This window comes from Lethenteron reissneri, chromosome 35, assembly GCF_015708825.2.
Source record: "Lethenteron reissneri isolate LAM-NWPU_2019-01 chromosome 35, ASM1570882v1, whole genome shotgun sequence".
NCBI classification, from domain to species: domain Eukaryota; kingdom Metazoa; phylum Chordata; class Hyperoartia; order Petromyzontiformes; family Petromyzontidae; genus Lethenteron; species Lethenteron reissneri.
The window spans coordinates 7,307,718-7,330,321 of NC_083813.1; the positions used below are offsets into that span (position 1 = coordinate 7,307,718).

A 22,604-nucleotide genomic window follows, 5' to 3' on the forward strand; every position below is an offset into this window, starting at 1 on the left:
TGCAGATCCCTCCCTCAACAAAAGACTCAGGATATGTCCAATTTTATTTTTAAATATTACCTACTGAAACAACTTTACAGAATCTAGTTTCTAACAATTTTACTGGCAGTGACATGCACTCCAGATAAGATTCAAATGTACTTTAGAGAAGACAAAATAATGTTATGAATGGAATGCATAATTGCACTGTACATCATGAAAGGACGTATTCTCCCTGCATTTCGTCACAATTCTACCCCCCAGTCCACTTCACTTGACAGTTTTTTGTTTCTCCCGGCATTATGAAATGAAAGGGCTGACAAGATGATAATAATCACCCGCCATGTTATACCCACTGCCGGATTAGGGTCTCCCCAATCCCTCCCCATCATCCTTCAGCCTCACAATGCCACAATCAGTCCAGCTTGTTTCTTCACACGAGCTATCTCGTCACTCTCCTCTTCGGCGTGGGTCCTTCCTTTTTGGCCGCCACTCCGTTGTTAGTATCAGCCTCCCCAAGATAAGCGTGTCAATGGGTCGACAGTACTGCATTTGACCATTGCGTAAGCCACAACACACAACCGTTTGAATGATGGTGACAAAAGCCATTCCCCACTTGGAATGGCTGTAGTATAGATCATGTGCCTGAGTAAAAAGTCTTGCGGCATTTGTATCAGCAGCAAGTCCTGAGCGGTGTTCTACTTTCCGAGTCTCATCAGCAGCGAATGGCCAATGTGAATCTTTGCCGATAAAGTGTGATACGGGAATTGAGGATGTTTGACACATGTAATGCGAAGAGCTCGCAATTGTTTGATGCGACAGCCGATGCCTCTTGAAATGGTGTCATTGAAATGGTAACATTGTCGCAACAGAAATGTTTCCGAGCAACTCTGCGCCAAGTTCACTTCAATACAACAACAGTACTCTGCTCAAGCATGCATTTTCTTCTCGATTGTGCTTTTTTGAATGTGAGCAAAAAGCAAATCGAAAAAGTGTGCAAAGAAACAAAGAGCAGAGAGGGGCCTCCGATTAAAATAACAGGCTTCTACAACGTGGGGAGCCGCCACCAAAACACCAGTCTGGGCATCAAGCGCCCACGCAAACAACTTGGATGTCCAGATCAACAGCGTCGTCCGAACAATAATGGACAATATTGAAACCAAGTGGCTCTCTACCCATTCTGGCCAACATTACGCAAGGAAACCTCCGGGTGGGATGCCGCGCCATAAAAGCGACTGTTCTCCACGTTGAGTACAATGTCTTTAAAAAGAGCGCTATGCTTCTCTAAATAAGTTAACGCTAACCGCTTGCACGTTCCGAGATTCAGCGGTGAACGGGACCCACCCTGCAACTTGCAGACGTCTCGGAACGGGAAAGGATGAAAGCGTCATCGAGGGCCTCACTACTGCTCCGCACGGCTCTGGTCTGCCAAGAAAACTGTGGTGGCTCCATCAACCGCTTCTCTTCCACAATTGTACAATTAGAGATGAATCACAGTGCAGTGACCACGGCCAGCTGAACCAAACAATGGACCACATCGAGAACTGAATTATTCTCCGGTTCTCTGGCGGATTGAACAATATCAGTTGTGCTACTCCCTAACCTATAGGGCCCACAAACTTAAACCTGGGCGTATACTTTACACGTACACTCGAAGAAGAATGTACCCCCTACAACCGTGTTCATTGCTTTAGCACACGGGTATGATGATTGTAATGATGATGATCCGTATAAACTTATAAAACATTTGTGGACTTGTCTTGGGAGAGAGATATATTATATAGTCATTGGCATGTGCATCGTGGAGCAGCTGCAAACAGCCTTGACCAAATTACCCTGAATTTGGCCAACCATATCAGCCTCTTGGAATCAGGGAAAGCCAAATGTTTACTGAGCCAGGTTAGTACTTTGAATGGGAGAGTGCCTGTGATTACCAGATGTTGAAGGCTTGGGCTGCGACATGGTTGCCAGGAGATGGAGGTACAGCAATAGATTCTTGAATCCATGCGTGCAGAGCTTGGTTCCCCCGTCATATGCATGGCTGGGTTTTTTTAAATCCTTCATATTAAGTTCGCTTGCTTGCTTGCGTGCTTGCTTGCTTACGACCGTGCAAATCTTTCGGTCGTTTTTTTAACCCACTTCCCGTGATCCGATCGAGCTGACATTTTGCACACAGACTCGTTGTGCGAGACAATTAATGTTCGTGAACATTTTTTCCTAAATTTTACACTGTTTAGGGAAAACAAATTAAATATTTAATTACCAATTGCTTAATACTGGCAGACAATCATCTGACCCATAGGTGGCAGCCATCTCAAGCCAGAGGACGAGAGGACTCTAGCCGCCACGCATATAAAGGATTTATAGTGAAAAACTTTGTTTTTACGGGTTATACTTATTTCTCTCTCTCTCTCTCTCCGGTTTCCTCCCACGTGAAGAAGCCACGCAATAATGGAACTGACCAAAACATCCCCACATGTTATCAGGACCCTCCTGATAAAGTAATCCTGGAACCGAGTGAAGCATTCCTCGATAGGTAAAGGACAATCATCATCAACCACGGTCAATCCACTGGATAAAAGGCATTCTAAGGACAGTCAAAGGATTAAAAAAGGATGTTATTGTTATACTAATGTGTAGAATGTTTCCTGACTAACGGCACCATCACGCTAAGCACGTGGACAGCAGCAATCCCACCCCCCCTCACCCTGAGGCTTGCAATGCTGCAAGTCAGCCAGCTAGATTACATCACACGCGTGTCCCACTTTTCACGGTTATTAGTAACAACATTAATTTAGTAAGAAACGTATGTACCCCGAACGCACGTGGATTAATTAAAATAGCAGCCACAATGCTATGATTTGCACCGTATTAACATCCTTCCGATCACTTTATCGCAATCATAGAGACCTACGAATTGACGAATCGTTGAAGTTGTCACTCACGGCACAGAACAGTTTGACAGAGATGTCGATATTTTCTTTCGGCGATTCAAACGTTGCCAAAGTGATCGATGTTGCCACATAGTCTCACACACACGGCGTATGCATTGAATGACGCCATTATATCCGTTATGGGTACAAGAAAATTCGAAACCATTTTGTTTAACATCGCTACCGGGATATTGTTATATATAACAATATCGTATCTACAGTAATATAGATATGAAAACGTAAGAATGTTTAGTATATACACGCGTACTCATTGCATTTAACGGTCCATCCCCGCTATCTTTACTGCGTTTATAATTACCCGGAATTTTAATGCCACGTAAGAGGAAAAGGAAATGATAAACACATTCGAAATAATTAACGTGGCTAGTCGCGTGCAAATGTAATAACCATTAACACACACACAGTTACTACACAGTAACACACACACAGTTACTACACAGTAACTGTGTGTGTGTGATACATCACAGGGATAGAACACGTACAGTACACACGCGGTCGTCATGGACATCGCTCTCTTTATCACATGGCACCGAAACAACCACCACACAATGACAGCGCCGGATGGTGATGTGCGTTGAATTGTCACACTGTGGTGATGGTGGTGGTGGTGATGGTGGTGGTGATGGTGGTGATGGTGGTGGTGATGTGGGTGGTGGTGATGTGCGTTGAATTGTCACACTGTGGTGGTGGTGATGGTGGTGGTGGTGATGGTGGTGGTGATGTGGGTGGTGGTGATGGTGATGTGGGTGGTGATGTGCATTGAGTTGTCACACTGTGGTGGTGGTGATGGTGGTGGTGGTGATGGTGATGTGGGTGGTGGTGGTGGTGGTGATGTGCATTGAGTTGTCACACTGTGGTGGTGGTGATGGTGGTGGTGGTGATGGTGGTGGTGGTGATGGTGGTGGTGGTGATGTGGGTGGTGGTGGTGATGGAGATGATTGCTGGTTGTGGATGTGATGATGATGGTGTTGATGATGATGGTGGTGATGGTGATGTGGCTGGGCTTGATGGTGGTGGTGGTGATGGTGATTACTGATGGTGGTGGTGATGATTGCTGGTTGTGGATGTGATGATGATGGTGGTGATGTGGCTGGGCTTGATGGTGGTGGTGGTGATGGTATTGCAGTGATGTGTAGCTACGTACGGAGTCGAGGAAGGCGGCTTTCGCAAATGGCAGCAGGTGCCGGCTGATGGGTGACCGCGGTGGTCGCGCGTGTTTAACACAGCGACTAAGCGTAGACCGGCGTGTAGAATAATTTATTATATATATTACATAAATATACAATGTACTCGTGCCTTCTACCTACCCTCTCAGCATCTCCGCGTATTTACAGCTTACAAATATAGAGTGTAATCTAACAAGCCTCGCGTATCTACACGTAGATATCGATAACTATATTATTGTTAGAATTGCCTCCGCGTTATTCGCAGTGCGAAGCGTGCACTCTCCTCCTCCTGTCGCTTGCTCTCTTAATGAAACAAAAAAACCCGACAGCGACGTCTCATGAACACGAGAACACCCCCACCGACCCCCCCCCCCCCTCAAGCCAAGCACCAAGCAATCCGTCAATTCACGCCGGCTGTCAAACGCAGCGGCTGCAACACAGCAACCACGTGCTCGCACGCGATTTAATAGGTGCGACTTGGCACAGGTGCGTGGATCCGTGTGTGGTGTTGTGTGTTATAATACACAGTACTGCGTCATAAATGCACACAGTGCCACCGCTGTCATCAATGTGGGAGGCTGCAGCGAGGAGAGAGGAGAAGCTTAACGCGCGATGTGTCACCGGCAGGCGACACTGTACGCGGCACGTGTCAACGCAAATTGTCTTTGTGGGGAGACGCGACACCGCACAGCGCCTTATAAACTACCACGGGGTGGGGGTGGTGGGGGGCGGGGGCGCGTGAGGCCTTTATCAGCTTTGGGTGGGGGGGGGGGCTCCTGCGGGGTGGGGGTGGTGAGCACGTGGTGATGGGGGGGGCGCGTGAGGCCTTTATCAGCTTTGGGTGGGGGGGGGGCTTCTGCGAGGTGGGGGTGGGGGGTGAGCACGTGGTGATGGGGGGGGGGCGCGTGAGGCCTTTATCAGCTTTGGGTGGGGGGGGGGGCTCCTGCGGGGTGGGGGTGGAGCTACCGCGGGGTTTGGGGGGGGGGGGACTTGCCCCCAAAAGGGGTGGGGGCGGGGCATAGCGTGCTTTGGGGTGGGGGCTGGACGCGGATGTTGCGCAATAGCGGTGGGCGACTTTGAAATTGGGGGCGGGGCGTTGGTGGGTTTGCAGAGGGGGGGGGGGGGCTGAGAGGAGTGGGCGGAGCGAGTCTAGAAGGTTCTGTGAGTGTGCCCCGCGTCTATTCAGGGAAGGTGAAGGCATCAAAACCAAACCGGTCAGCCCAGCCAATGTCCATCTCATGGTCGTTGTCATGAGTGACGGTCAACTGGTCAGTTCGCGCGAGGATGAAGTGGCCTGCCCCAAGCCACCGGTGATGGTCTCTCTGCAGAAGAGCCTCCCTCGAGGCTCAGCGGAAATAAATATTTGCACCCTGATCACTTGTGGACATGAGCTTGATTTAAAACTAAATTTTAAAAAATTAGCTCAACGAGGTGGCTTATCAACGTGAAATTTTATAGCAGACAAATACTCGAAACGCACGTTTCTAATTGTGGAGGTAAAATCCGGAGTACCCGGAGAAACATCGAAACGACCACGGGTAGAAACTCCAAATATACAGGCGTTAGGATCGGGATCGAACCCACGTAATCCTGTATACCAGGCGAGGTAGTTAACATCTCGCTACCATGGCACCCCATCATAGCTCCATCTCCCCGTTGTATGTCCTCTGGTCCTAGCTTTCCACATACGCAATCCAGACTTTCCCAACATCTATTACGACCCTCCACGGTGATTATTTAATGTTGATCTATCTACTCTGTTAAGTTACACATTACTGCAAGGTATTACATGCCGGCACGTACTTGATTGTTAAACACATCGCACTAAGGTATGTTGGCCCTTTATTCCAAACTGGCCCGATGTCTGGAAAGAGGTAGGAGTGCCCACACTTTACCTCCACCACCGTGACCAGCGCTGCGTCCAATGGGTCAAGCACTCCAGTGCCCTTCTACTGAACGATCTGCTAGCCCAGAGCGATGCTCGTAGCAGCTTTGAAGCGTTAGGTGGGCACGTCAAAATCCAGCCAACGCGTGCGAGCATTGTTTCAAGCGGGTGGCTGTGACGTCCCTCCGTCGTTGGGAGGCTGAGAGCGTCCTAACACCACCGTTCAATGCAACAAGAATTCACCGGGGCCTTAGAAATCTACGATACAGGCTCACCAATGCCTTTGAAGTTGTGTCAACGGTTTTGTGGGGCAATGTGCTAAACACACATCGACGTTAACTTATCTGCTACCTTTGTCTGTTCTTGGCATGCTGACAAGGTCAGTGCCCATCAGCTGCCAAGGTCGCAATGCCACAACAGGCCTAAAGCGGTGGAGGCAGTCTTTACATTCCTCGTAGCTTTCCACCCATAGCTTTACACCATGTCATTCCTCTGCAGTAGAATTGTCTAGCCATAACCAGCTGCATTTTTCCACAGCTCCCAATGGTCAGATCCATCATGACACTACCCCACAGCCTCTTACTCGTTCACGTAGCGACGAATCCAAGCATTTATATGCCATCTGAATAGCTTTTCTTCCACCGATTTAAACGCTTCTGCGCACTTCTTAACATTGCACCTTTGCTGTCTGGTGTGCAAAAGGGGCAACGATGCCACGCCGCATGTATGTATGTGTTCGTGTGTGCACCCCATTTCTGCATAAAGTTTGGAGACATGCGTCAATAAAAAAAAAAACTACTTTCGCAAAGGTTACGTGGCAGAGGCCTGCTGTTCGCAAGCCACAGCTTTGAAATGTTTGAGAAAAAAAACGCGAAAATCAAGGGTCACCATCCAGTATTTGTTATCCGACTCAAAAGCAAAGCCGTGACGCACAGCGGAGTGCATCGGTTCAGTGGGGATCTTGGTTACACACATAGACGTGCAGTGTTGCCCTGGGTGCAGGCCATGTGCTGGAGATGACCATACAGCAAAGGCCAATTGTGTAACCTAGTTCACACGTGGCAATGGTAGCGGGCACTTTTGTTCATACGAATCCAACAGAAAAATAACGAGGCATGACGTGGCTCACACATCAATAATTGGGTGGATAAAATATGTGGCGTATCATCTCCTCGTCATTGCTCATCTGCAAACCATTGCTCATCATTACAGCCATTGAACAACTCCGCGCACACACTTTTGCCATCAATAAACAGCTTTACAGGACACTTACACACGTGAATCGAAAAAAGCACCGTATCAACACTGTACAGTCCACCTGCACGCTGACCTGAAACGGACATCAGCATACCATTGCTTCGTATGCACTCAATCACAGAATCGAGGTTAAGCACAGGAGCGACATTCATATTCCGGTTAATCACTGCATTGATTCAAGAGATCCATAGATCAGGTAATCCCATTGATTCATTGTCGAGTCGTGTGATTTATGAGTGCAAGGCTAATTTTTGTGATTTCGCCACAGTCTGATTGTATCTTGTTACAGCCCGAAGCCTGAATGCTCTTCCCATTAAATACACTCGTGCCGATAATCGAACTGGAGTACCCATTTCTACTTAGGGGCGGATTTAACAAACTTTCTCATTCGCTAGAGAATTAACCCTTTGTTCATACGAATCTAGTTACAATTAACCTGGTTTCCAAGTCCAGTGTGCTAACTATTGCACACAGCGGCATTTCCAAATTGTTACTGCATAGCCTGTACCATATTTTAATTAGAAATGGCACTTGATCATATGATTCAATGCCGTTGATGGAAAAGCACACGCACAACGGAAGAAATTTCTAAGCGAATCCAGCCACAATGGGCGTTGTCACCAACACTTGGCCAAAGGTTGTGACGGTTTTCCAACTACATTAAGCGGAAATCTTCCAAACTAACAAAACAAATATTCACTTACTTACCGAGTACAGTAATACTATAACTATTTTTTATTTTACCATTTAAGGCCCGCTGAGCTATATAGCCCTTTTTCAAAAGCGACCTGGCCACAAATGATAGCACAACGAAGTGACCTATTTAAAAATGTATAGCAACCAAATACTCCAAACGCACGTTTCCAAATGTGGAGGGAAAACCGACGGACCAAGAGAGAAATACACGCGACCACTGGGAGAATATGCAAACTACAAATACACAGGCATCAGGGTCAGGATCAAACCCAAGATCTCTTGTATACCAGGTGAGGTAGTTAACATCTCGCCACCGTGGCGCCGAATGTGGGGATTACATTCCTGGAAAATGCCGTGTTGGGCAAACTTGCGTTCGATAAATAATAGACCTAATGGGCAAAATATTGTTGTTTTCTTGGGTTCGAAATAATCATCCCCTCCATATTTATTGAGCAAATTCTACATGTTTTCCTCTCCTGTTATCAGACAAAGAAGCATAAACTTAACCTACATGGTAAAATAAAAGTTGCGATATAAAATAAAGTTAAACAAATTTAACTCAACGTGTTTATTTTACTTACAATGAACGATGATGATGATGATGATGATAAAGGTGAAGATGACGTCGGTAGGGGTGCTGGAGGTGAGTGAAACCGCATAAGAGTGTTGGGGAGGGAAGACGGCGATGAGATATTCATCCATGGCATCTACAAGCGGACCGCGAACGACTTGTCGACGCGAAGTTGAGAATATTAGCAGCGTCAAACCCGTAGAGCCAAAACATGCCCCCCGTGTTGTGGAAAACATACCTCGATAAGTAAACCGCGTGGAGCCGGAACAAGCATTCAATAAAACAGCGTTGGGCAAGGTACGAGTGCATAATTAAATTGATCTTCTTTAATCTTCTGCCACATCGCAGGTCTTTGGCTCAAACCTCATCCTGTCGGATCATCTTTTGAACTTTCATTTCACTGCACCCCCCCCCACATCACCACCCGAAACATGAAGCTAAGCAGTGTTTTTTCTTATTCTGCCACTTGGCCTCTTTCCCAAATTCCATCCCGAACTGTCTTCATTCAGTTACCAAATTCCTCATAATTTTCCTATAGCGATCAACTGATACAGGATCCTTATAAATATACCTGGAATCTCTCCAGAAATCTGCATAACGTCCTCGTCCGTAGAAAGTCACCACATTTGTTTCTGTGCATTTGGGCGAACATTAACCATGAGGGAAAACCAAACAGTCGCTCGACCGAGTGACGACTCATTGGCAACTGTTGAATTGTGAATTAAAGGGCCCGGCCTCGCTGAAACCGTGAGAGTTCAAAACTCTGAATCATCTGGAAGGTGGTGCCACGTGCCCCTGCCAGCACATGTCAGTATGTCTAAGTTCATTTTCCATTGTTGAATCGTAGTATGCTCCAATGTCCATGCTTCCCCTGCCTTCACCAACCCGCACTGAACCAGCATGGTAGAGTATGGCCAAATAACCCCCATGACCTTGTGTGAGGCGGCCAGCCCTCATCCAGCAGCAGATTGACAAAAGGGCCATAAATGTGCAGTGCAATACTGGGCATGCAAAATCACGTATATCTCTCAAAACAGACTGTGACATCTGTTTAGTTGGCTGAATTGTGCTGACAAGACGAATGGGAGGTGAATTGGGATCACATATTTTACGTTTAAAGATATCTAATACTCGGGCAATGTAAAAATATCCTGACCTTTAACATATACTACTTTACGGTATATAGACCAACTGTCGTTAAACTATAGTGTGCATTGCATTGAAAGGCCAGGCTATGTAAATCTGCTGCCAGAGTCAAGCAAGTGCATGACGACTGTGGGTGTGTTGGGTGTCCACACACCCTAATTTTTTTAGATATGGGTAAGAGACAACATTTTTCTAACATCATGGTGTTTCTGAGTCCACGTTTTTCTATTTTTCCACGTGACATAAACGCCAATTAAGCTGACGACGGAATATGAAAAAACACAGTAGCACCGTGCCCAGTAAGGCCCAGTACTAAATCAGTAGCCAACAGCAGTTGCATATATTTCGTATAATTATAGTGCAGCAGAACTCCTTGTCATGTATCCCATCTGTGAGCTGACCAATGACCACCGGGAACCATTCGCTCAGAGGCAGTGACAGATTGGGACAAGAAATCGGCCCAGGCATTTGTAAACACACCTGTCCCAAATTGCTGTGCGATCTCATTGGCCCATTTGGACTGGGCCAATAAACAAATGGGACGATGAGGAATCATCTTTGGGGCTGCTGAATACGAGCATTAATGGCAAACGAGAGCGTAAATAAACAATGAAGTATGCATTGAATCAAATGATCTTAATAATAATACAAAATTACTACTCTGATCACATTTGCAATATCCTCACACAGACCAGCCTACCGGCCGTCGGAATGGACCGGGCCACCGGGCATTTGCCCGGACTATGACCCTGAGGCCTATGGCCCTGAGGCCATAGTCCGGGCCTGCTCGTAGGACACCACCAGCTTCCAGAGTGTGGCTGTGCCCCTGAAGCAGTGAAAATCAAACTCTCAAGCTCTTCATAATGAGGCCCTGAATCGAATGTTTCAGGTCCAGGTAAACATCTTAAGAAAATTACCAAAGTGGCTTGGCTAATTTCCCCATCGTCGGTGACATGGGCATGATCACACTTTCGCTAAGAATCGTATTAAAGTATTCATCAGCATATGATTCCACCCCTTTAATAAAATGTCACGTCAACTTTAACATGTCCCAGTTCTTTAGAACTGCATGAACACACCCAAACTCTTCATAATGGCTAGACAAAACTGATATGCCCAGTATGATCTTTCTTACAAGCTCCCTTGTACCTGCACTTACAAAGTAGCACTCATGGGAGAGGCCGCGCCTGTACAAACCTGTCAACTGCTCCCGTGGGAAAAAAAAAATCAGCTTTGTGTTCACTGGTCAAAGATTAGCAAGTTAAAGAAGTGAAATGGTAACAGCTCTATCTGCTATTGTTCTTACCCATTATACAATTCTACAGCGTAAAAGAAGACGTGCAAATAATGATTCAATGTCGTTACTGCAGAACCTTCCTCTTTGTACCACAGTAAAACTTTACAAGTGATTATCCTTAACACTAAAGAGGGGGGCAATGAGAATGTAACATACACCATTTATATCAAGTTGCTACCTATACATAATAGTACGGTCCTGTACTCAATATCAGCATGAAATGCAAGCAAATGTGAACAACTGACAGTAGCAGTGATGCAGGTTGTCGATCTCTGTATTTAATCACACTTGCTGAGATATATGATTTTTCTTTTTTAGGAGTCTGTGTAAAAATGTCACCATTAATTTTTATATTCTGTATCCATAATGAGTTCTCGTTCCGTCTTCCCACCTTAGGGCTACCATTTGTGAATGACCAATTATATTATTAGCATTTTTATTTCTGTTCTCATGCTGCCATTCATAGTCAATCTTCACTCATTGACAAAGCATAATGATATATATCATAGTGGAGATCGTGATGGACACAGTAATGAACAAAAGGAGTAACCAAGTCAAGTGTATCTGCTGAACCAGGTGAGATCTCACCATCCTAGCATCTTCTTATTTACAAGAGTGACCATTTAAACCTTATGGCGGTCACCCCGGGGTCCCATAGTACCCCGGCTCTCGCATAATGTCCGTGATGCAGTCATGTTTAGTCTGTTAATGATCGGCGATGCGGCAATCGACTCATCTCGACGAGCTGTACACGATGCACCACTTCAGTGCGTACGAGCGTTCAGGGTTTCAGCGCAATCGTCTTCGCTGCGTTTCAACATCGCGAGTGGCACTGATTTCGAATTGATTGGTACCCCAGTCGCGGAGTTAAGTACACCCCGAGAAAAAAAAGTGTCCCAGAAATAAAATATTTAATTGCCTCGAGCATTTAGTATTATTTGGTACCCCGGGGTACCGCCATAAGGATTATTTGCAAGAGTGACTTGGAGGAGTGAATGTGTCTGACGAAGAACGTTTTCAATCAGTTCAAACTGCCAGCTAAGACTTTGTGGATGAGAAACCATGGAGACTGACAAAGAAAGCTTTGAATTAAACTGAGAGACAAAGAGTAACACGTGAATCGGGGAACAAGCACAAATTAGATACATAATATATACCTGCAAGAAAAACGTATGTATGTTGAATTTCTTTCATAGCCAACCGTGCAAATCGTATGTGCGAAAGTGGGCTTGGACAGGGCACATAGCTCGGCGTAAAGATGGCCAATGAATATACTTAGGTTTTTTCGGTAAAGTCACGTAGGTAAAAAATTAAAATTAATAAAAGTACTATATAAAAATAAAATAAAAATCACGACGTTTCGGAGGCAAAACAAGCTTCCGAAATGTCGTGATTTTTTTAATTAATTTTAATTTTTTACCTACGTGACTTTACCGAAAAAACCTAAGAATATGAATCCTTGCAGTCACGAAAGCTTCAAATCTAGAATGGCCAATGAACAAGACTGGTGCCAGGATGGCAGCCAAAGGAAAAAAAACACATGCACGAGAAGATGCTGTGATAACATCAACTTCTGTACAGAACTCTTTAAATAAAAACAAAAATAACATATCACGACGTTTCGATCGCAACACAAGCGGTCGTCCTCAAGTGTAAAAAATAATCCAGCAGTGAAACTGCTGAACTGTACAGAAGTTAGATGGATTCTGAACTTACGGTACCGTGTGGCATGGTGAATTTGTGTGGATGCATTCATGTAACAGTGAATTGACTGTGACTGATCATGAATACTGAAACTTAACAAGGGGACCCAGGCAGATGATTGTGCGAGCACACACAAATGCCATTAGGCGAGAGATTAGACTTTTTGTTTTAGAACTAAAGTTCACTTTAGCACTGCTACAATTCACAAATCGCTATCCAAACCAATTTTGTCCGGTGAAGCATTGCATTTCAACCAAACTCGAGCCAATCCATCACAACACAGGTCTCCGGATACCATCTGAAAACATTGCGTATTTCTGAATTGCCTTTTACTGGGTCAAGCAGGGCTGGAGCAGGTCAGTGGGACACAGTATTTTTCCGACAGCACAGTGGAGCACTCGCTATGCTTCGACGGTCACGCAAGAGTAACACTGGGTGCCGTGCTGTGTCAGCGAGTCCTATTGGCTGTAGGGCAGCGCGATGGGTGGGGGTTGGACATTGCGTTCGATTGAATCACAGGAAAAGTCTCGGGGAAAATCTTTTCGTGCCTTTTTTTCCGTCTAGGCTTCCACCGCACATTGTCACGTGACAACAGTGAAACTGACAAGTTTTTTTAGTCTTAGAGCTGACATTTTTCCAACCTAAGGGCAAAAGCGAATTTAACGTTGGTATATTTTGTGCAGTCGTTGACGATTGGGCTCAGACTGCCAGCACGCTTGAGAACCCAGTTAAATAATGGATAATTGAAACCTGGACTCAAACCTAGGTCTTCACGCCGGCTTGGTGCCCTTACCAATGAGCCACCCACCTACCTCAAATAGTTTCATTATAGCAGAAAGTACTGTAACAAGTTAGTTTGCTGTAACCAAAGCCCAAGTGATGTTCTACTTCAATAACCATTCAGGTCATGCTCATCTGTTTACAGCTATGGATCCATTAGTGGAAATTCTACGTTCCAATGGCTGGGGTGAGTCTGTCCATAGGACAACTCCATTGACGTCCCCATAAAGTGGTGCTGTACACATTTGAATATCCCCGGAGGACTGCTGTGCTGAATCATTACTCAACTAGGATGTCAAATCACAACCTTCTGTTTGGGAGTCCCTTGCTCTATCGTTGAGTCACCAGGTCATACGTGGGAGTTGGAATGGAAATTGACAAGTTATTATTTTTCTCTATTTTGTTCCATATGTAATGCGGGCGTAAATGGGCGGGGCGGATATGACGATCCGAGAGGGAGGAGTCAGGGTGACGTGGGGGAGAAGTTATAGCGGGGAGACAGGAAGCTATCTGGGTCAGTCGGGGGAGTGAAGGGTGGTGAACACGTTGGGTGGTCGCCGTGCCTCAGCCTGGTGGCTGAGGGGCTCATGACGGCGCCAGCCAGCGGGGTGGAAGAGAGAGTGGAGGATTGAGGTAGGAAATGGCGAGATAGCCATAGAGGCCACGAAGGGCTGACATTGGGAGGTGGCGAGATCGCCACGCACGGAGGAACAGGGAGCAGAGATGGAGCTGCTGGGGGAGCAGCCAGAGGGCTGTACCAAGAGCCTGCAGCGGAGCTGCAGGAGCGTGGAAGGCTACGGGAGCGAAGGCAGATGTGGGGCTGCCAGGGAGAGAGTCTCAGGAGGAGTGCCGTGTGGGAAGGAGAACGCGAACCCCAAATAAAGGACACGGAGTCAGCAAGAAGTGTCTGAGTCCTTTTATTACACATATGTGATGGATAGCGAAGGACTTTTAAATGATTAAACGTTGGTACAAAAACTCGCGATTTTTTACGATATAACGTTTAACATTTTACGTCACATTTTTATTTTGTATGAAGAGTGAAGCACTATTTACAAGCACTGGCCCTTGTCTCTACAACCTAACTTTAATTACCGTATGTAGTAAAACATTTCTTGCAAACCATGTGCATTTCTATGTGCCTGCAGGACCATTCAACGCTTTCCCCGAGCACAAGTGAAGTCTATGTTTAATTGTATCTGTCAAAGTGTGTGAGTACTGTATACCAATATTAATAACGTATCTACTTTCCTTTCCTCTACGAAACGACTCTGCGATATAAATATACAACTGGAGATTTGTACGGATAGCAATTAAACAGCACGCACATCTGTAATAACTCGGGTGGCATATTGGTAATGGAGTATCATCATTATAATATTTCAAATGAACACTTTTTTTTGTTACCAATTATTACACATCAATACACGGACCTCCCAAACTTCGGGGAGGAAATGTAAACTCTGATGAGAAACATTGCCCACGTGAGTGGTGCAAGCGATCAAAGGTCGACAGCCCGGTGTCACCGATAGCCACGGCGATGGACATACCGGTGTCCTCTGAAGACCGTTCCAGAATGCGCCAAGCCAAATCTTCCAACCCTCTGACAATCATTACCGAACCTTTGAAAGTGCAGTCGTGTACGAGCAAAACTGAAAAGTGGAAAATTACCATAACCGGTCACTCCCCTCATTTAATCTCAAACTATGTACAGTTTTCTTTGGGGCCTCCCAGTGTAAGGAGTGGTTTTGCAACACGAACCCCCCTTTTGTCTGTTGCCTGGAATGTGTCAAGTCATTTGTGCAACACGCCTTGACTCAGACTGTCAAGTAACTTATGTAATGCTTGAAACCACTTTGGGAAGATTGAATGTGTACCTGTGGCTTTGTGTTCACGTGGCTTTTTTTTCTTAAAAGGGGTTGGCATTCGCACTGAAAGCAGATTGCTTTATTCTCCCCTTGCTCTCGTAAGCCGAACCTTCCCTGAAGTCAAACATTGCCCACTCATGCCTGCAAACACGGCACAGGTGTGGCTGTCAATTCCAAACAAAGCTTACATCGTGACAGGGCTAAATAAAGGGAATGGAAGTTCTTTGTGGGCAATTACAGTGTTTGCAGTTACATGTGTGCACAACGAAAGATTAAGTATACAAGGACTCCTCTGCTGACGAACACTCGACTTACAAACTATCAGAGATACGAACAAACCTGTCCGAATGTCCAGTTGCATGTTCGGACTGAGAGTCGTAAGTTCAACTGCTGCGCAATAGACAGCGGTGGTGGCATCTACATCTGCAGAACGTGAAGAACCAGTTGCATCTACATCTACAGGATGTTATACAACTTTTAAAGCCATTTGCTGTATTTATTATACATCAGCAGGAGCAGATTTGGACTTACGAACAAATGTACTTACGAACAGACCTCTGGAACCTAACTCATTCGTAAGTAGAGGAGTACCTGTGTAAGGACAGTACGGGGTAATGTAAGGACAGTACGCCTCCCCGTGGCCGTGGTTACTAATTAAGGTGACGGGAACAGACAGGGTCACGTAAGGGTGATATGGAACCTAAGTAGTCGTTCATAATTATTGATGCGACGGGCACTGACAGGGGCGCGTGAGGATATGCGCGGGACCTAAAAGGGTCGTAAATAGTAATTGGGACAGAGACAGACAGGGCCAGGTGTGGTGAGAGAGTGTGGGGAAAAGGGACGTGGCCAGGTCGTGAGGGGGATAAAAGCCGGCATGGAACGGGGCTCTGGGCTGCTGCTGCTGTTGTTGTGGGGGAACCAAGGAGCTGTTGTTGCCGTCGTCATCATGGAACGGGTCGTCTTCATCGTCTTGGATCGGGCACCTTGTAGTCTTGGAAGGCTAGAGTTATATTCTCTCCGTGACTACTACGCGTCCGCACCTGTGTAGCCAGCCAACTACACAGGAAGCGTTGCGTAGAGTCACAGAAGTTACCCAGGTGTATTTAGTCACTCGCGGTTACTTGTTAGGTTATCAGTGAGTCAGTGAACTTTATCCACAATAAAAATACATATAACTGAACAAGACGGTGTCTCCGAGAGCTACATTACACCTGTATAAGCATTTGGCAACCATTTCATATCCTTAGGTGCATTTGAGCAAAGGTCAGGGGACACTACTGCAAACGTTGGCCACTGACCGGTAATTATTTGTCACTGCCTAGATGTAATGAGAGCACCATCGCCTGGATTATCAGGGGGGCATATATATTCATTCTACAGTCCATGCTTATCCATAGTGGGATTTACATCTCGGGGAAAGGTGAGAGGCGATTCCACCAGGGAAGCCTCTGGAACGTTCAGGAAGGTTCCAGGAGGGGCGTGGCCAGAGGCGGGGCTTAGTCCCGGCTAGGGGGATATAAGCGGGACCCTGAGCAACGCAAGGGGTCGGTGCTGAAGACTGACGAGGAGCACCGCCGCTACTGCTGCCCTACCATCTCCATCCACCACGTAGCGGCTCGTCCTCCAGCTGCCCAGTCGCTCCCTAGCGCACCGTCAGCCAGCGGTGCGTTGGAGAGCGGGTGAACGCCACGTGGCGCAGGGCAGCGTAGCCACACGAAGAGTGGACGTCTGCAAAAAGGAAGAGACGGAGACAGGTGGCTGTACGGAGCTTTTATTGACTCAACAACCCAAAGTTACTTACCGTGTCGGAGACCACTCATTACATAGAGATTGAATGCATTGCCACAATTAAGTGTTGTGATTCATCAAGTCATTGATTCTGGTTTAACCTTACTTTACCACCTCATTTGTATTGTTTATAATTGTTTGTCTGATTTTTACAGTTTCGTTCACTCCACGAGCACTAATTTGATGTGTTTGCATAACTCGTAATTCATTCTCACAGGCTCAATTGATGCACGTAACACGATCATAAGAATTGATTTAAATTGATGTAGGCAATTTTACATTGGCTATCCATGAACACCATAGCCTTTACATGTGTTGCTATTACTCATCAAACTCCATCTAGGGTTTGCCAGAATAATATCTTTAATTGCAGCACTAAACCAGGACTTAATACATTTTACTTTATTGCTTGCATTAATATGTTTGTTTATAGCCATGCAGAACGCCAATTTCAACAAATCTTAGCTACTTAAGGGATAATGTCATTAGCTCGAAGGAATGTATGACAATTAGCTGTCTCACAACGGTCTATCTTTGTAAAAAAAAAGTTGAGTTAATCCAGTTCACTATGAATAAAACCCGTGTTCTAAAGTGAAGTGAGTTCATAGTCTTAACCAAGAGATTAATGAATGTACAATTTCACAACATTTGAGCCTGGAGATGTGAACATTTCGGTGTGACTGACACATGACGAACATCGCTATTGCATGGTGCGTAGGAAAGTGGAGCTTGCCCATTGTGCGTAAGAGGACGCCTTGAATGGATCTCAGAAGTAGGTTTTTCTGTGGGCTGTGATGCACTGCTGTGTGAGAACTCTCAATACGCATGTGTTCGTGTGAAGACATCGTACAGATAAGCGCAATTGACATGGAATCGCAGGGGGGAAACAACCCCGCAAAAAGTAACTTTTTTTATCATAGTCACCTGGTGTCATGAAAAATATGACAAAGCATAAAACGCAAATTGCAGCGAGGAAAACAACAAAGTCACGAGCCTTTCCTGTTATTCAAATAAGGTGTAAGAACCACGATATAGTGGGCTCTCTATAATCATACAGTGCAGTGTATATACTAGAACACTTTGCATTCTTTTGTCAGAATGTAAATATAATGGAGACATCCGTGTGTGGGCGTGTTAAATTCCATTCCAGTCATGCATCTTGCACGTGAGCATAATCACATCCAGCCTAAACGCATCAAGTTACTCACTATATTGCACTTTTGTATTTCTTTGTGTTTCTCATGAACGTCATAAACATCTCTTTGGAAATGTCAGCCACCATTGCACACTGTCACGCGTATATCTCGACACGGTTTAATCCCAAGAATGACTTTGCAAACTAGTTGGTAAATAAAGGCCCTTTATATAATCTCAGGGCGTGTGATTACAGCAACCCTCTTGGTAAGCAAAGGGAGAGAGAGAGGACCTTAGGCCCTGGCCACGTGACCTCACCACGACTGAATGACTGGGCATGTCAGCATGACTAAGCAATTTGCTGTAAAGGTTTCGTGCAGTTTTCTGACATGAGTCTGTGTTTGGGTGACAAGCGAGGGCCGTTAAGATAGGAAATAAACAAAACCCCACCACGGAGCGAGAGGCGTGGTGTGGGACCTCACGTGAACCATCAAGGGTGCTTGAGCGCATGCCTGTCACCCAGTTGACTTTGAACAGGGGGGTTGGTGGTTCACGCAAAAGATTAAACAAGGCAAGCTACCCGCTGCACGCCGCAGCGAGGGTGCGTGTTAGGTCTTTCACCCGTGACCTGCCAGCAAGCCTGCGACACTTCACGTCGCCTCAAGGTGCACTTAGCCTGGCACACGCGCTGTGACGTGGCACTTATTGGCGGGTTGTGGTGTGCAGGAGGAAGTAGAGAAAGTACAGTAGGCTTCTGACATGCATACACGTGAGACTGAGTGTTCTTCCTGTGTAAATGTACCTACATCCCATGGAGGGAAGTCTTGAACACCTGTTCCGACACCGATGTTTTCCTGGATTAATAATACAATTGTGTAGTTCTGCGGCATTTGTAAATCCACAATTTCATGAAGGCATCTGTGTACTCTTGTCAGTTTTGGGGACTGTTAGGCCATTCTTCGCCAAGCTGGTTAGTGCAGCTTGGTAAATAAAAGGGGGGCTCGTTGGTAAGGTGGGTGCAATGGGTGGGTAGGGGGCTTCCCAGGACCAGATGTTACCAGTTCTGCAGGTTCATAGTGTAGTGTGCTAACCACTGCACCACCACTCTTCTTTAGTATGGCATTTTTGGGGATTGCAACAGATTACAAATTGATGTCGAGATTTGATATCCATTGGACGCAATTGGGTAAGTATAATCTTGATTTGAAGCTTTCGTGACTGCAGGAATCCATACTCTTTGGTTCTTTTGGTAAAGTCACGTAGGTATGAAATAAAATAAATCACATTTTATTTTATACCTATGTGACTTTACCGAAAGAACAAAAGAGTATGGGTAGGTGTATATATATGTGCACAGTACACCTTTAAGTCAGCATACAAATACAAATTTAATTATTGTTTTAGCCAAAATACCATTTAACATTGTTCTGTTGGTTAATGTAACCACCCCTGAAAATGAAACAAGGATGAAACTACCAAGTCTGCCTCTACAGAAAATTGCTTTCCCACAGTTCATTACTTTGTTGATGTGCATGCATGTCTTATTAGTCGTATGCCAATGTATCCAGTTGTTTCTTTCACTTAATGCTAAGCGATTCTGCATTCGCTGTTATTTACTCATTCGTGCAACCACGTGCATTTCTACCCCCTTCACAATTTCCAAACTATTATTTGACAATTTCCCACTGTCCTTGAGAAGACTATTGCCATCACCGCACGAAAAGACATGCAACGTATAAACCCTCACCCGAACGCTTGCAGTGAAGCACTGGGTACAGGTCACCAGGGACAGGTGCAGCCCTGCAATTATTTTCTCACATCGCTGCTGTCACGAAGATCTCCACTGGAGGGAGCTCACGAAAGCCCCCTTCGTGGAGTATTTGTGCCAACTCTGCCACACTCGCCAGACATTTCAGGAAAGGTGGCGAGTACCCACACCTTACCCGAACACACACGACCTGCCGGTCGACCGTTGTGATTAATATATGAAGTAACCTTTCCCTTCATTGCGTACACCACCAAGCGCTGCTGAATTACTTAAGTCTGACTGCCAATGGGATGATCGATGAAAAGATTAGAAAGCATATATCAGCGGGGTGAAAATTACGCCTTTTCAAAAATCCCTGCCTGCTTGTTTGAATGTTGAAACCACCTTGACCAATTGTGTGACCTCGTGTGCAAACACCCCAACCACATGTAATAATTTTATAATACGATTTAAAAAAAAACAAGTGGATTAACTATATTGTACTGGATCCCGCTCCCACACCCCCTTTCACCATTTCATTCTGACCAGCATGCTGAAATCTGGTCAAACTGATTCTAGATTTGAAGCTTTCGTGACTGCAAGGATTCATATTCTTAGGTTTTTTTCGGTAAAGTCACGAAGGTAAAAAAAGAAAATTAAAATTAATAAAAGTAAAATAAAAATAAGTATAACCCGTAAAAACAAAGTTTTTCACTATAAATCCTTTATATGCGTGGCGGCTAGAGTCCTCTCGTCCTCTGGCTTGAGATGGCTGCCACCTATGGGTCAGATGATTGTCTGCCAGTATTAAGCAATTGGTAATTACATATTTAATTTGTTTTCCCTAAACAGTGTAAAATTTTGGAAAAAAAATTTCACGAACATTGATTGTCTCGCACAACGAGTCTGTGTGCAAAATGTCAGCTTTGGATCACGGGAAGTGGGTTAAAAAACGACCGAAAGATTTTCACGGTCGTAAGCAAGCAAGCAAGCACGCAAGCACGCAAGCAAGCAAGCAAGCGAACTTAATATAAAGGATTTAATAAAAATCACGACGTTTCGGAGGCAACACAAGCTTCCGTCTTCAGGTGGAACCGTCACAGCCCGAAAAAACCTAAGAATATGGTCAAACTGAGTTTATCCACTGCTAGATGAAGGCCTTCCCACGCCATGCCAGTCACGACGTCTGTTTGACCATACTTCATCATGCTGGTCAGGGTGGGTTGGTGAAAGGGCGGGAGTCTCGGATGAGTTTCGATACCACTTTCCACTGATGGTAGCCGTGGCTAGAAATCGAACTCGAGTAATTAGGTAAAGAGTATGGTGCGCTCACCATTTTGCAACTGCTCCCCTTCATAAGTATGTCGAGGTAATATGCATTGATATAATGTCCGAAACGTTCAATAACATACGCCCACTTGATAGAAAATACTCCGCAGTATCTTCTTTATGTTTCTGTTATTAAAAATTAATTTATTTGATGCTGGATGTTAGGATAAGCATTATTTGGGCAGCAAGGTAATGCAGTGCGCCTCACAGCAACAAGGTTTTGGGTATGATTCCCGACCCTGGCGCCTTTCTGCATGGAGTTTGCGTATTCTTCCCGTTCTGCATGGGTTTACTACGGATTCCCTGTTTTCCCTCCCATAGCCAAAAAAAGCATACATTGTCACTTAATTTAGCCAAAACATCCCAATGCAGAAAAATTACCTGAATCACCCAATGCAACTAAACACATGATAGCTCAACGAAGTGGCTTGTCATGTGGACATTGATAGCAGCCAAATACTCAAAAAGCATGTTTATAAATGTGGAGGGGAAAACCGGAGGACCCGGAGAAAAATCCACGTGACCACGAGGGCAACATGCAAAGTCCAAATATACAGGCGTCAGGGTTGGTATCAAATCCACGAACTCCTAGACACCCGGCGAGGTAGTTAACATCTCGCCACCATGGCGCCCCACATTCAGCAACATTGCCCCCTACGCGAAAAAGACTTGACAGGACCCTTCTGAAAAAAGAGTTTTGAGACCTAGCAAGGCTCTCCTTGGTAACCAAGTGTAATAATTAAACGTAAACATTAACCGAGGAGGTTTAGGAAATGTGTAAACCAACCAAAACTCGTGAAGATAATATGAAAACAAAACCATGCAAGCCACCCACATGCTCTTGGCACGCCACTGATCGTGATGTCAACAGACTGTAGCAATACGACACCTTCGTAGATCCGTGAGATCAAATGACCTTTCCTCCTTTTGCACGCAGTGCTTTTGTTAGTGGAATAATGTAAGTCGGTCCCTGTTACATAACCCAATGTGTACAACAGCACCTTTGTGAATGTCGCTGGAGACCAGAAACCCATAATTTGTCATTATTAAATCCTTTATATTAAGTTCGCTTGCTTGCTTAGGACTGCAAATCTTTCGGTCGTTTTTTTAACCCACTTCCCGTGATCCAATCGAGCTGACATTTTGCACACAGACTCGTTGTGCGTGATAATTAATTTTCGTTAATTCTTTTTTCCAAATTTTACACTGTTTAGGGGATTTTTTTTATATTTATTTACCAATTGCTTAATGCTGCCAGGCTATCATCTGACCCATAGGTGGCAGCCATCTCAAGCCAGAA

At 45.3% G+C, this 22,604-nt stretch overlaps 1 protein-coding gene across 6 annotated transcripts in view; it reads right to left on the reverse strand.

Annotated features, from left to right (window-relative positions):
- Nucleotides 1-15,003, reverse strand: part of LOC133350865 (oxidative stress-induced growth inhibitor 1-like) — a 36,461-nt gene extending 21,458 nt beyond the window's left edge. For 2 of the 6 annotated variants that reach the window (XM_061565668.1, XM_061565669.1), the window contains exon 1: nt 4,078-4,742. The gene's annotated coding sequence lies outside the window, so the exon portion shown is untranslated. Of the gene's footprint in view, nt 1-1,323; nt 2,652-4,077; nt 4,743-14,985 lie in introns of those variants that run through there. The other 4 variants (XM_061565673.1, XM_061565671.1, XM_061565670.1 and 1 more) reach the window with 4 other exon arrangements.
- Between the last annotated feature and the right edge of the window lie 7,601 nt (nt 15,004-22,604).